Source organism: Abramis brama (assembly GCF_963993115.1).
Source record: "Abramis brama genome assembly, chromosome: 12".
In the NCBI taxonomy this organism is placed as follows: domain Eukaryota; kingdom Metazoa; phylum Chordata; class Actinopteri; order Cypriniformes; family Leuciscidae; genus Abramis; species Abramis brama.
The window spans coordinates 5567576-5579796 of NC_139974.1; the positions used below are offsets into that span (position 1 = coordinate 5567576).

General features: G+C 41.7%; 1 protein-coding gene across 1 annotated transcript in view; it reads right to left on the reverse strand.

Annotated features, from left to right (window-relative positions):
- The window catches only part of LOC311094053 (E3 ubiquitin-protein ligase TRIM39-like), a 90209-nt gene that overhangs the window by 58258 nt on the left and 19730 nt on the right, over positions 1-12221 (reverse strand). The gene's annotated exons all lie outside the window — the stretch shown is intronic.

Consider the following 12221-nt stretch of genomic DNA (forward strand, 5'->3'; position numbering starts at 1 on the left):
TGGGGCATAACCAGTGGTCTCATGTACTGTAGCATTATATACGAATGTCAGAGTCTGTATCTGCTCAGGCCACTTGTGTTTCTCCTTGAGAGGCAAAGAACGAAGCATACTGCCCAGGGTCCGATTAAACCGCTCGGTCCCACCGTTTCCCATCGGGTGGTATGCTGTAGTGTGGGATTTCTCAATACCTGCCAGCTTGAGCAGTTCTGCTATGAGGGTACTTTCAAAGTTGGTCCCTTGATCCGTATGAATGCGTGTGGGGAAACCATAAATGCAAAAGACGTGATCCCACAGCTTCTTCGCAATTTGTTTTGCCTTCTGGTTTACACACGGAAAGGCATGGGCCAACTTTGTGAAGTGATCAGTCACAACTAATACGTCTACAGAACGCTGCTTGCTGTCCTCAGCACTCCAAAAATCCAAACACACTAACTCCATAGGGGCAGAGGTTTTAATGCTCTCAAGTGGGGCTCGTGCAGATGGCTCTGGTGTTTTGGCCAATATACATCTCTGACAACACTTGACATAGTCCCTTATGTCACGCTCCATTCTAGGCCAGAAAAAGCGTTGTCGAGCTAGCTGGAGAGTTCTTGACTGTCCCTGATGTCCAGCAAGATTGTGTACACCATTTAAGGCTTTAATCTTAAGACTAGAAGGAAGCACAAGTTGAAACCTCTTGTGCTTGCTTAGAGGATCTTTAGAAACACGATAGACTACTCCATCTTGAATCTTCAGCCGATCCCATTGCTTAAGAAGAACTAGAGCCCTGGCATCCATTCCAGCCCTCTCTCGCCTTGATGGTCGCTTCTTCTGATTCAGATAGGGCATCATTTTTGAAATTACTGGATCTGACTCTTGGCCATGTTGGATCTCCGCAAGGGGAATTGCTGAAATTGCGTCATACCCAAGCGGTACTGCATTCTGAATGGCCTGAATTGCCTGCATAGCCCTCAGCTCAGTTACAGTCTCCCACTGATTATGAAGGTTCAATTGAATTCCGACTGCTGTGCGATCACAGAATACTGCAGAATTCGGCTGAAGCAACACATGAAGACTGTTCACTTGTAAACGGAAAGTGTCTTGAATTCCATCTTCAGTTACACCTACAGCTTCAGTGAGTAAGCTGCCATATCGCTCTGTGATAAGCCTGTGACTGATTGTTTTTGCGAAAGGGTCTCGGCTCAAAGCGTCAGCCACAGTGTTCTTCTTTCCGGCAATATGTTTGAGGTCAAAGGTGTAAGCAGCAAGCTTAGACACCCAGCGCTGTTCACAAGCATCGAGTTTAGCCTTGGTTAGAATATAAGTGAGCGGGTTATTATCCGTCCATACAGTGAATGTGTGGCCCTTTAGCCAATGACTGAATTTCTCACACACGCTCCACTTTAAGGCTAAAAACTCGAGTTTGTATGCCGGATATCTCTTCTGAGAGTTACTTAGGGACTTGCTTGTGAATGCAATGGGACGAGCTTTCTCCCCGCTTGCTGGTTATTTGCGATAACACAGCCCCAAGCCCATCCAGAGAAGCATCAATTGACAAGATTAATGGAAGAGAAAAGTCGGGATGTGCTAAGACCACACTATGCAGTAGGCTCTCTTTCAGATTAGAAAGTGCATCATCACACTCTGGAGTCCAGTCAGTTGGCTTGAGCTTTCTGTATGTGCCTGCCTTAGCCTCGGTTCTGACCTTTGCCCTCTTTTTCTGTCCAGCTGTTAGGGAGAAGAGCGGCTTGGCTACGGAGGAGCAATTTGGGATGAAATGCTGGTAATAGAGGATCATTCCCAAAACAGACTTAATCCTCCTCACAGATGGAGTACACCCATCCTCTTCCATGAGATCAGCTTTTGACAGCTTGACTATGGCCTCAACCTTTGAAGGATCAACGGAAACACCATTTCCATCAATGATGTGGCCTAAAAACTTAACGGATCCCTGCATCAGATGGCACTTTTTTGGACTTAACTTGAGATTGTGGCTCCTCAATCGTTGGAATACTATCTCTAACCGCTTCAGAGCTGCATTTTCGTCAGGTGCAAACACCAGTAGGTCGTCCAAGTAACACAACAGACTACTAAAATTCAGGTCTCCAAAGATGCTCAACATCATGCGCATAAACGATGCTGGGCTATTGCACAACCCTTGAGGCATCCTGTTGTACTCATGAAGTCCTACTGGAGTAGTAAACGCTGTGTACTTTTTATCTTCTTCAGCCATGGGGATGTTATAAAAACCAGATGTTAAATCCATAGTACTGAAGAGAGTGTTTCCACCCAAGGCAACTAGACAGTCAGACTGATGTGGGAGCGGATGTGCGTCCTTCGTGGTCCTGGCGTTCAGCCATCTAAAGTCCGTACAAATCCTCAAGCCACCGTCTTTCTTCCAAACTAGAACTAAAGGCGAAGCATACTCGCTCACTGATTTTCGAATTATGCCTTGCTCTTCCATTTCTGAGAGAACTTGGCATAATTTTTGATAGTGAGCAGGTGGTACTCGACGATATGGCAGTCGGAATGGACGCTCGTCTGTCAAGCGGATGCGATGGACAAAACCACTGACCTCTCCACAATCCAGAGAATGCTTAGAAAATACATCATGGTAATTCTCAAGCAGCTGAACAAGCTTTTCTCTTGCTGCATCCTTGACAGAGCATGTATCAATGTCGATATCACTGAGGCCTACGGCCTTTAGTCTTTGCTTAAGATCAGCTGTGCTCGGTGCGAGTTGACAAGAATTCCCGGACGTGGGCAACTGTACTTGACTGAAACCCTGCAACAGCTCAAAATCTTCCACAGCTAGGCATGGGAACACATCCGCAAGCTTACAGTTTCTTTTTAGGGTAACTGGTTTGTCTGAAAGGTTGGTAACTTTTAGAGGAACCCAACGATCTCCCCACAATGGTGTAACAACTCGTCCAATGATGATGTCCCGTGGCATGGATCTGGAAGAAGTGGCTTCAACAATTATAGTACTCCCTGGTGACATAGCAGTATTACTCGGCAGCCTTCCCCAAACAAGGTGCTCTTTTCTGGCCATAAGTGTAACTGACTGCTGAAGCTTTACAGTCCCAACCTTGTCGGGTGGATCTCCACCTCTCCAACGGCAAGTATTTGCCATGACATCCAAGAATTGTTCACACGATGAAGATGGCTCTGAGACACTGTTAGACACAATCCTCCAGTAATCATCACTGATCTTCATCCTGTGCATGAGGAACTTAATCAAGTTGGTGCCAATGATCAAGTCGTCCCTTTGTCCTGGCACAACTAGAACAGGTACTAAACATCTCTCGCCATACACCTTCAGCTCAACTTCATACATGCATTTTGGCTTAGTTGCTTTACCTCCACAGCCTATTAACATTATTTCCTGCAACAATGGTGTGGGCTTTGGCAACACATCTTCACTCAGCATTCGGCTCTCTACTGCTTCACTGAAAGTACATGCCATGGATCCGGAGTCCAACATTCCCATCATCTGGAATTTGTCGTTGATACAGACTGGTGCATAAAACAATTCATCAAACACTTCAAGGGTTTGCATATTCTGTGCAATCACTTTAACTTCAACAGAAGCTTGTGCACAGGCACTTTCGTAAACTTGCATAAGATCAACATTTTCGAGGGTTTGTTCAACTCTACCCACACGTCCCCTCTCCAGGTGTGGGCCGACTATTTTAAAGTCGGTGAACCTTGAGGAGGCTGTGCGAACTGATTGCGATCGCGGGGTTGGATATTTGCACAATCCCTCTTTATGTGACCAGGCTGGAAACAGGCAAGACAAAGTCGTTGTTGTCGACAATGTGCTAAAGTTGAATGCTCAAGGGAATGGCATACCTTACATGCTCTCACAGGGGGTTGGCTTGGCCGAGTGCGCCTCATCTCTGTTTGACTATTCTGGGAAAGAGCACGATCAAGTAAACCGATGAGCGTCTTCATGCAGTTATCATTCTGTGGATGAGATGGGGTGCTTTCATTCACATTATCAGATGACACAACAGGAAATACACTGGTGACGACCTCACCCTCCATAGGTGACTGGGCATGAGTTGTAACGTTTTTCACAACAAAGTTATGCTTGGGTTTGACCGCCAACTGTTCCTTTTGCTCAGTCTGATACCTGTCAAGATGCTCTTGTACCTCACTTGCTGTCCACTTATCTGGTGCTTTCAAGCGGAAAATGGCTGACAGAGTTGGGTCCGGGCAGTGCTTGACAAACATCATGGCTGCCTTCTGGCATGGATTATCCATCTGTCGCCCAAGCCTAGTTAGAGCCTCCTCTGCAACATCCACAGCCTTATTTAAACGGACCCAGTATTCAATTGGGTTTTCTCCGACAACAGGCACTGTGCCATAGAAATCAGCTAAAGGCATGTAAGAATATCTGACCTCGCTGAAATGCTGTTTCAGGATATCAAATATCACTTTGGGGTTCTCAGAGGGTCTTAGGGAAGTGTTACTGCGAAGGGTAATTCTAGCAATGTCTTTGGCTTTACCCATCAGCCTTGAAAGGATTTCATGGTGGTGCTCCAAGATTGGTATGCCTCTTTTCCGCAGGTAAGTGTCCATTAAATCCTCCCACTCATGCACACTGAACTTATCTGTTCCATCTCCTCGGAAAACAGGGGGCTCTTTTGCTTCAGACTGCATGACTAGTTTAACTCCTGTCAAATTAAGTGAGGGTGTCTCTGAGAATGACTGACCTGCACCTAAACTTTTAGTCTGTGCATTGGTGGATGCTCTTTCCCCATACACTACCCCACTTTGAGCAGAAATTATACTTGTTCCTACTTCCTGAGCAATGTGTGTTATAAGGTTAGACCATGCTGGATCACTTATGTCTGGGCAGACTAATAATGGATTACCCCGTAAATGACTAGGTGTTTGTTCAGTTACTCGAGTGGAACAAAGTTCAGGTGATATTCGTTCTACATTACCCCTCCCTGGAACAGGTGTGAATGTACGGTCACTGAAAAGTCTACCTCTCCCAAAATTTGAATCTGACATGTTCCCCTCAGCATTAAAATTATCTGCATTGAAACCATGCGCCATCATTCCTCATTAACATACAGGTCACCAAATGTAGACCTCAAATGTAAAAAAAAACTTAAGCACACAACAAATGATTAAAGGATACCAAGGGAGGAAAATTAAAAGTGGCAGCGCTAATTATGAAGTGAAATGTCCAGTTCAGCAAAAATTAACCTATTTGTGTTACTGTTCATTGAAACCTTGAGTGAACCGCAGCGTCCACCGGTGACCAAACGGCATTGATCCTTGGACGAAGATCCTGGAAGACGAGCTGATCTTCATCCGGGTCACGGCACCACTGTAACCGGCCTAATTCTGCCCACTGTTATGATCTGCGTTGTGTTGGTTTATTGAGAGAAGACACCGGACACTGGAACTGCTGCTCATGGAGAATTTATTATCATGGAGGATGTGGATGGTACTGGATGGATTAAAGAGAAAATGCAGCAATGAAAAGTGTTTTCTCTGTGATTTTATCACCTCTCCTCAACTCACTCAAAGCAGACTCAGTACACATACAATGATAATAACATATCAAAAATACTATGAATGAAACATGTTGCAAACAAATGCAAAATGAATTGTCACAATTTATCCAAACATACATTATATTCTCTTGCAGCTAATTTTAAGTCAATCATAAATTAGTAAAGAAACAAATTGATACAAAATGAAGACATTGGAAAATTAAACAGAAATAAACCATACCTGGATGGATTAAAGAGAAAATGTAGCAATGAAAAGTGTTTTCTCTGTGATTTTATCACCTACAGATTAAAGACCAGAAAATGAATCAATTAAAATCACCACGTTCTATTGACGCACACACATTCTCAAAATCGCTGTACTCAGTAATAAAACTATCGAATCCTATCCATCCATTCATAAAACACTTCCTGAGACATTTATAACAGTCTTAACAATAATATTACCACATATTATGAACTTAATCAACCTTCTGAGAACTTTTATAAACTTATATCGGAAGAGCACCTCTAACTGCTTACCTCTCCTCAACTCACTCAAAGCAGACTGAGGACGCAGGCACAGCGCGAGGTGAACGGTAATGATGTCACGACGTCAGCAAAAATACAACACAAAACTTCTTTCCAAAATTAATACAAATGATATTAAAAAACAAATTATTGCCTTTTCTTAGACAAATAAGTATAAAGTAAATAAACAAAAATTGACAGGAAGGATTATTAGTGAAATACATTAATTCTTATTTTGAATATTTCCTCATGAATATTAACATCCGTCACACGAACAACCAGGGAAAAGCAATCGACTGCCGATCGCATGATTCATTACATTTCGTAACATCCCCCTTTACAAATATGAACTAAAGAATTCCCTTCTAAAATAAGAAGTAAATAAGAACAAAATATTATATAAACTTTAGGCCACATAACATTTAAAACGACTGCAATGAACTTCAAATACTAATGACCTGAAGTATAATTGCTGACTATAGAGTCCTTGTTACACTAACCGTTCTTTTCCTTTCCAAAAACTGCCACAGCAGCATTTCTAACCTATTACAAATCAAGCCTCTTGGGTGGCTTGGACAATCGGCCAGCCCTAGTGTAAGTGTGTCCATCTGATGATGAGGGTTTGACAGGGCCAAGTGAAGCCTGTGGCATGGGCTTTGCAGGAGGTGAGTCAGCGGATGGAAGCGCCTCTGCAACACTCCCTTCCAGCATTTCGGGTTCAGTACTGTCCAGTGCTTTTGTGGTGGTTGACTCTGCCGTTCTTAGGTGCACTCTGTTTCGTCTATATAGGGATCCACCCACATTCACAAGATAAGAGCGTGGTGCCACTTTCTGAAGGCAGGTGCCGACCCTCCATAGCGCAGGGTTTTTCCCTGGAAGGGGCTTCATGCGGATCCTCTCTCCTATGTTCAGCTCTGGCAGATCACGAGCTGACCAATCATAATAGGATTCTGCCAACTTCTTTCGTTGGTGAAGCCGCTCCACAACCCCAGTTACAACACTTGGCACCAGAAGCTTGTTTGTTACTGTAAGAGACGTTTTCAGTCTCCGCGACATTAACCTTTGTGCAGGGCTACTGTCCATGTATTCAGTAGGGGTGTTTCTCCAATGAAGGATTGCTTTCCAAGGGTCAGTTCTGTCGTGCATAGATTTGCGCAGAAGGTTCTTAGCAATCTTGACGGCTGACTCAGCCTTTCCATTTGATTTAGGATGTCTTGGTGAAGTAGTGACATGCTTAAATTCCCAGCTTGAGGTAAAAAACTTAAACAGAGCACCAAACTGAGGGCCATTATCTGTGATCACTCTTTCTGGCTGACCATGTCGAGCAAACTGAGCCTTGCAGTGCTTAATGACCATCTCTGCAGATAGATCAGTAAGCAGTTCAGTCTCCCAAAAATCTGAGAAATCCACAATTAGAAAATAGTCCTTTTTCCGGTGACTAAACAAGTCCATGCTGACGATCTGCCATGGCCTTGCTGGGGATGTCATGAGATAGCATGGTTTCCTTCTGTTGGTTGTGCGCAAATTCATTGCAAGTCGAGCAGTTACTCACAAAGTCTTTGATTTCTGCTTGCATACTAGGCCAATACAGTGTGTCACAAGCTTGAGGATAACATGCGTCACCTCCTATATGGCTTGAATGTATGCGCTTGAGCATCTCTGGACGTAGTGACTTGGGGATAATAGCTTTCTGTCCACGGTACAAAATACCATCTTGGACACTAATTTCATCTCGATAAGGCCAGAATTCTCGGTTGATGTGTGTTGTTTTTTTCTTTCTCATCAGGCCAGCCTGCAAGGACAGTGGCCTTAAGGGCCTGTAGCGCATCATTTCCTTCAGTATGCTCCCTGATTGTCTTCAGCCACTGGTCCGTCACATTCAAGTATTCTGGTTGGTTGATAATTTTAGCACAAGGAACCGTGTTTACTCACAATTGAAAGTGAGCAAACACGAGTAAAAGTGAGTAAATCACATTCTCTGATCTCTGCGATGTTCGATTATGACGTATCCTCTCGCGTGGCCTCCTGGGATAGAAAAGTATCCATCGGTTGAGCACTCAGTAGTAGATCATCCAGGAACTTCGCCTACTCTTTTGTATACTGTTGTTTCGAACATACTACTCCTTTCACGTACTGTTTTCTCCTACTATAAAGTAGGTAAGTATAAGGCTTGTTTGAGATGAGCAAAATCTGCGCAGAACCGATCACCGGTGATCAGCGCGAGAGGCATGCCGGTTAGAAATGTGTCTGAGTGCGGTCTGCCTTGCTCTGATGTCATGCTGACATATGTCAAAAATCTCTTGCGAGCGCAAGGCGCACCTGTTGGATTCTGCAGTCGGGCGCAGTTGCTCTCCAATGACTGCGCTGATCAAAAGCACGATGGGAAACGACTTGCATGATGACACAGCTTAATGATCATTGGTTTAAACAACTGTGATGTATTGTTCTCTTTTAAAATGTTTGATTTTAAAACTCTGATATCATGTTTTATACGTTATGTGTGAATATTCCCAAACTATCTGACAGTGCGATCTCTATGGGTTATGCAATGTAATAAAAAAAACAAAATAAAAAAAAACATCTGTCTGTATTAAAGAAAAAATTATTGATAAACATGTATTTGGAATGGAATTAAATAAGTACTTTGGGTGTCTTGTTCATTATATTTATTTTCATATAAAAGCAACAGAACTTAAATTCCATCCAGTTTATTAGCAACACTGTGCACAAGCATGAATCCCGTGAATCCCGCGATATCCACCTGATCTCACAGGTGTCAGATCCACTGCGAGAAGAGAGAACTGTCCGGCTTGCCTGCGCTTTCTTCACTCCTCCTCTCACTGCAGCCGCGAGGCAAGGAGCATCTCAAACAAGCTTATATTCGAACTCACTTTAAGTATATGTATGTCCGAATCTCGCGAGAATTAGTACGTCACCCAGGTAATTCTCGCCTACTCTTTTATGAATACTAGGATTCATACATACTTTTTCGCTCGCCTACTGCTTTTCCCCTACTATATAGTAGGGAAGTATGCTGTTTCGAACGCAGCAATATACTTCAATGGAGACAAGTGAAGTCAATTAGAAGCTGATTAGAAGCACTCACTTCCTGATGGCTGAGCGTACTGTGCAGACTCAAACTGAGCTTGACGACGTAGATGTGAAGTGAGCAACCCATCTGTCTTCTAGTAGCTGTGCCAAGAGAAATCTGAATCATTCCCTTCCGAATCTTGCAGAGACGGAGAGCGTGAGTAGGAGCTGTCCATGAGCTAGGAGCAGGAGCAACTTTACGACTCTCTATGGGCTTCTCCCTTGACTTTATCGGACTTTATGCCTCCACGTCCCCCTGATTGCCTGCGAGCTTCTCTTTCTGTCTATACAGTAATTTCTCTACTGTGCGACAGAAAGTCGCGTTGTTTTGACGCAATCGTTAGCCTATTTTTTTCAAAAACGGCTTCTATGGGGCCATAGTGTAAGATACAAGGTAATGGAGCCTTTTATACATTGTCGTGTTTCTTTAGAAATAAACAATGGACAAATGGAGTCTTTAAACGCCTCAGATGTAAAGTTATTCGCTATCAAAGTGACGCCAAAATGAATGGGAATCAATGGATTGCTAACACAGCAGGTGATGGCTTGTTAGCCAATGGATGCCCCCATAGAAGGTACGCTTTCTGGGTGAAAAGTTTGTACGTCTTGCAAATTGTGAAATTGTGTTTTACCATGGTAAAACTAGGTTTGTTTAACCATAAGAATAGAATAATATACAAATTTCAACACAGATCAGAAATCATGTGAAAGCAACATCCCACAGTTTACAAATAAACCTGAGAGTCGTGTTGTGAATTCTTTCCTCTTCAAGCCTTGAATTTGTATTTGGTGTCATTTTGTGTGTGTGTTCAAATTAAATAATTTTAAATAATTTTGTTTTGTATCATTGTGACAAAGTGCAAGTTGACAAAGAGGACATGTCTTTTGTTTTTTCTTCCAAAAAGGCATATGCAAACAAACCTGATAATTTGATTAAATGGTGGCACCAAATGAATGCACACAGTTATTCCCTGATATGTTTATGATTACTCTCAGTACTGTCAGAACAATTAACAGTCATTAATGTCTACTATTAATGCTCACCATTATGCATTTCGATATAACATTCCCAATGTTTATTTTTATGGATAAACATTGGGAATATGAAACATATCATTAAAAATACAATAACTTTTTTTTTTACCGTGTCCGGTCACTTCTGACCACGAAGATAACAAGTTATACTCCCAAATGAGGAGCACCAGAGGGTTAATTATTGTTTAATATCTTTGTTATTATTTTAATTATATATTTCTAAAATACTGACCGCCACTGATGTGACAGAGGACGTTCCGCTTCCTCGATCTTCCTGTTCCTCCGATCAGTCTTGCTGTTGGAATTCCTAAAGCAGAAGAAAGCTGATGCTGACCTGTATGACTTGTTAGGGGTTAACAGTTTAGGACCCAAAGACCAGATGTTTGAAAGAAGACCTGGAGTCAGAATTATAAAAAATTGAAGAAAAGTTTTACTGAAGATAGATATCACAGCAGTTATACCATTTCCAAGGTCTAAGCTACGTCATTGCTTACAGGTTGAATGATTCTCATTGGCTAAGAAATAGATAAACATAGTAATCTTCCACACATATACAGATAGACTGAAGCATATCTCCATAGATTATGCAGCTGACACTCGGACCCTGAAGTTAGGCACGTCGTGACCTTCCAGTTCTCAGATTTGGGTTGCTGGGTGCCAGCATGTCCCGAACAACAACTCAGTCAATCTCCGATAATGCCAGTGGTTTCTTAACCTGTAACCAAGAAGACTAACACACACACCGACACACAGCTTTTCCAGGGTTGGATTCGGCCAGACTCTAACTATAAACAGGATTCCTCTCAAAACATCCAGATAATGCGTTCTTTCTCTCAAGGAGAGCTACACTTTAGTCTAACTGGAAAGTAAAGGCTTTAACAAAGAAATGGTCCCTTAAACTATTGGCTTCAATGACCCCTATATGTTTAAACACGTTGAAGACCTTTCTCAAACACAAAACAAGTCCCTATTTCATTTCTGGAAGCTGGGATAAATAGGCAAGCACTGTTACTGAATTCAGATATCAAATACAGACATTAGAGAATACACGAAAAGAACATTTCAGTAATCACACTAGTAAGCTGACTTTAAGCTTCATATTATACTAAACTCTGAGTTCATTATGAAGTTGTCAGCTCAATATCATGATAATATATTATATAAATTAATATATACTTTTTAATTAATAATTAGGACTAAAGATGCATGATCAAAATTTATTTACCAGACATAGCACTCACAATGAACAATTTTAACCAAGTAAACTAAAAACAAATCACTAAACAAATTAAATGTCAACATTTTAAATAACATATTTCCAGGTTTTCCTTGACTGTGTGAACCTCATTGTTTTCTCTGTATTTTCTGATTTGAAACTATAGCGCCACCTAGTGAACATTATCTACAGTAACGCTGTAGCACAGAGGCCTCAGAGAATCTTAAAGTGATAGTTCACACAAAAATAATAATTCTGTCATCATTTACTCTCCCCAAACCTGTATGAGTTTCTTTACTGTGACTGGTTTACTTTAAAGAGATAAAGTTTTCTACTCTTTCTCTCAGGACACAGAACAATGTGAAAAGACCAGAATATGTGACTAGCTTTCTATATATATTTTTTCCTTCAAAACGATGACCTTATTTGTGACCCTGGATCACAAAACCAGTCATAAGTCACACGGGTATATTTGTGGCAATAGCCAACAATACATTGTATGGGTCAAAATTATCGATTTGTCTTTTATGCCAAAAATCATTAGGAAATTAAGTAAAGATCATGTTCCATGAAGATATTTTGTAAATTTCCTACCGGAAATATATAAAACATTTATTTTTGTGAGTGAATGCTGCACAATCGCGAACATAAATGAACAACTTTAAAGGAGATTTTCTCAATGTTTAGATTTTTTGGCACCCTCAGATTCCAGATTTACAATAGTTGTATCTCAACCAAATATTGTCCTATCCTGACAAACCATACATCAATGGAAAGCTTATTTATTCAGCTTTCAGAGCTTTCAGATGATGTAGACAACTCAATTTCAAAAAAATTGCCCATTGTGGTCCAGGGTCACA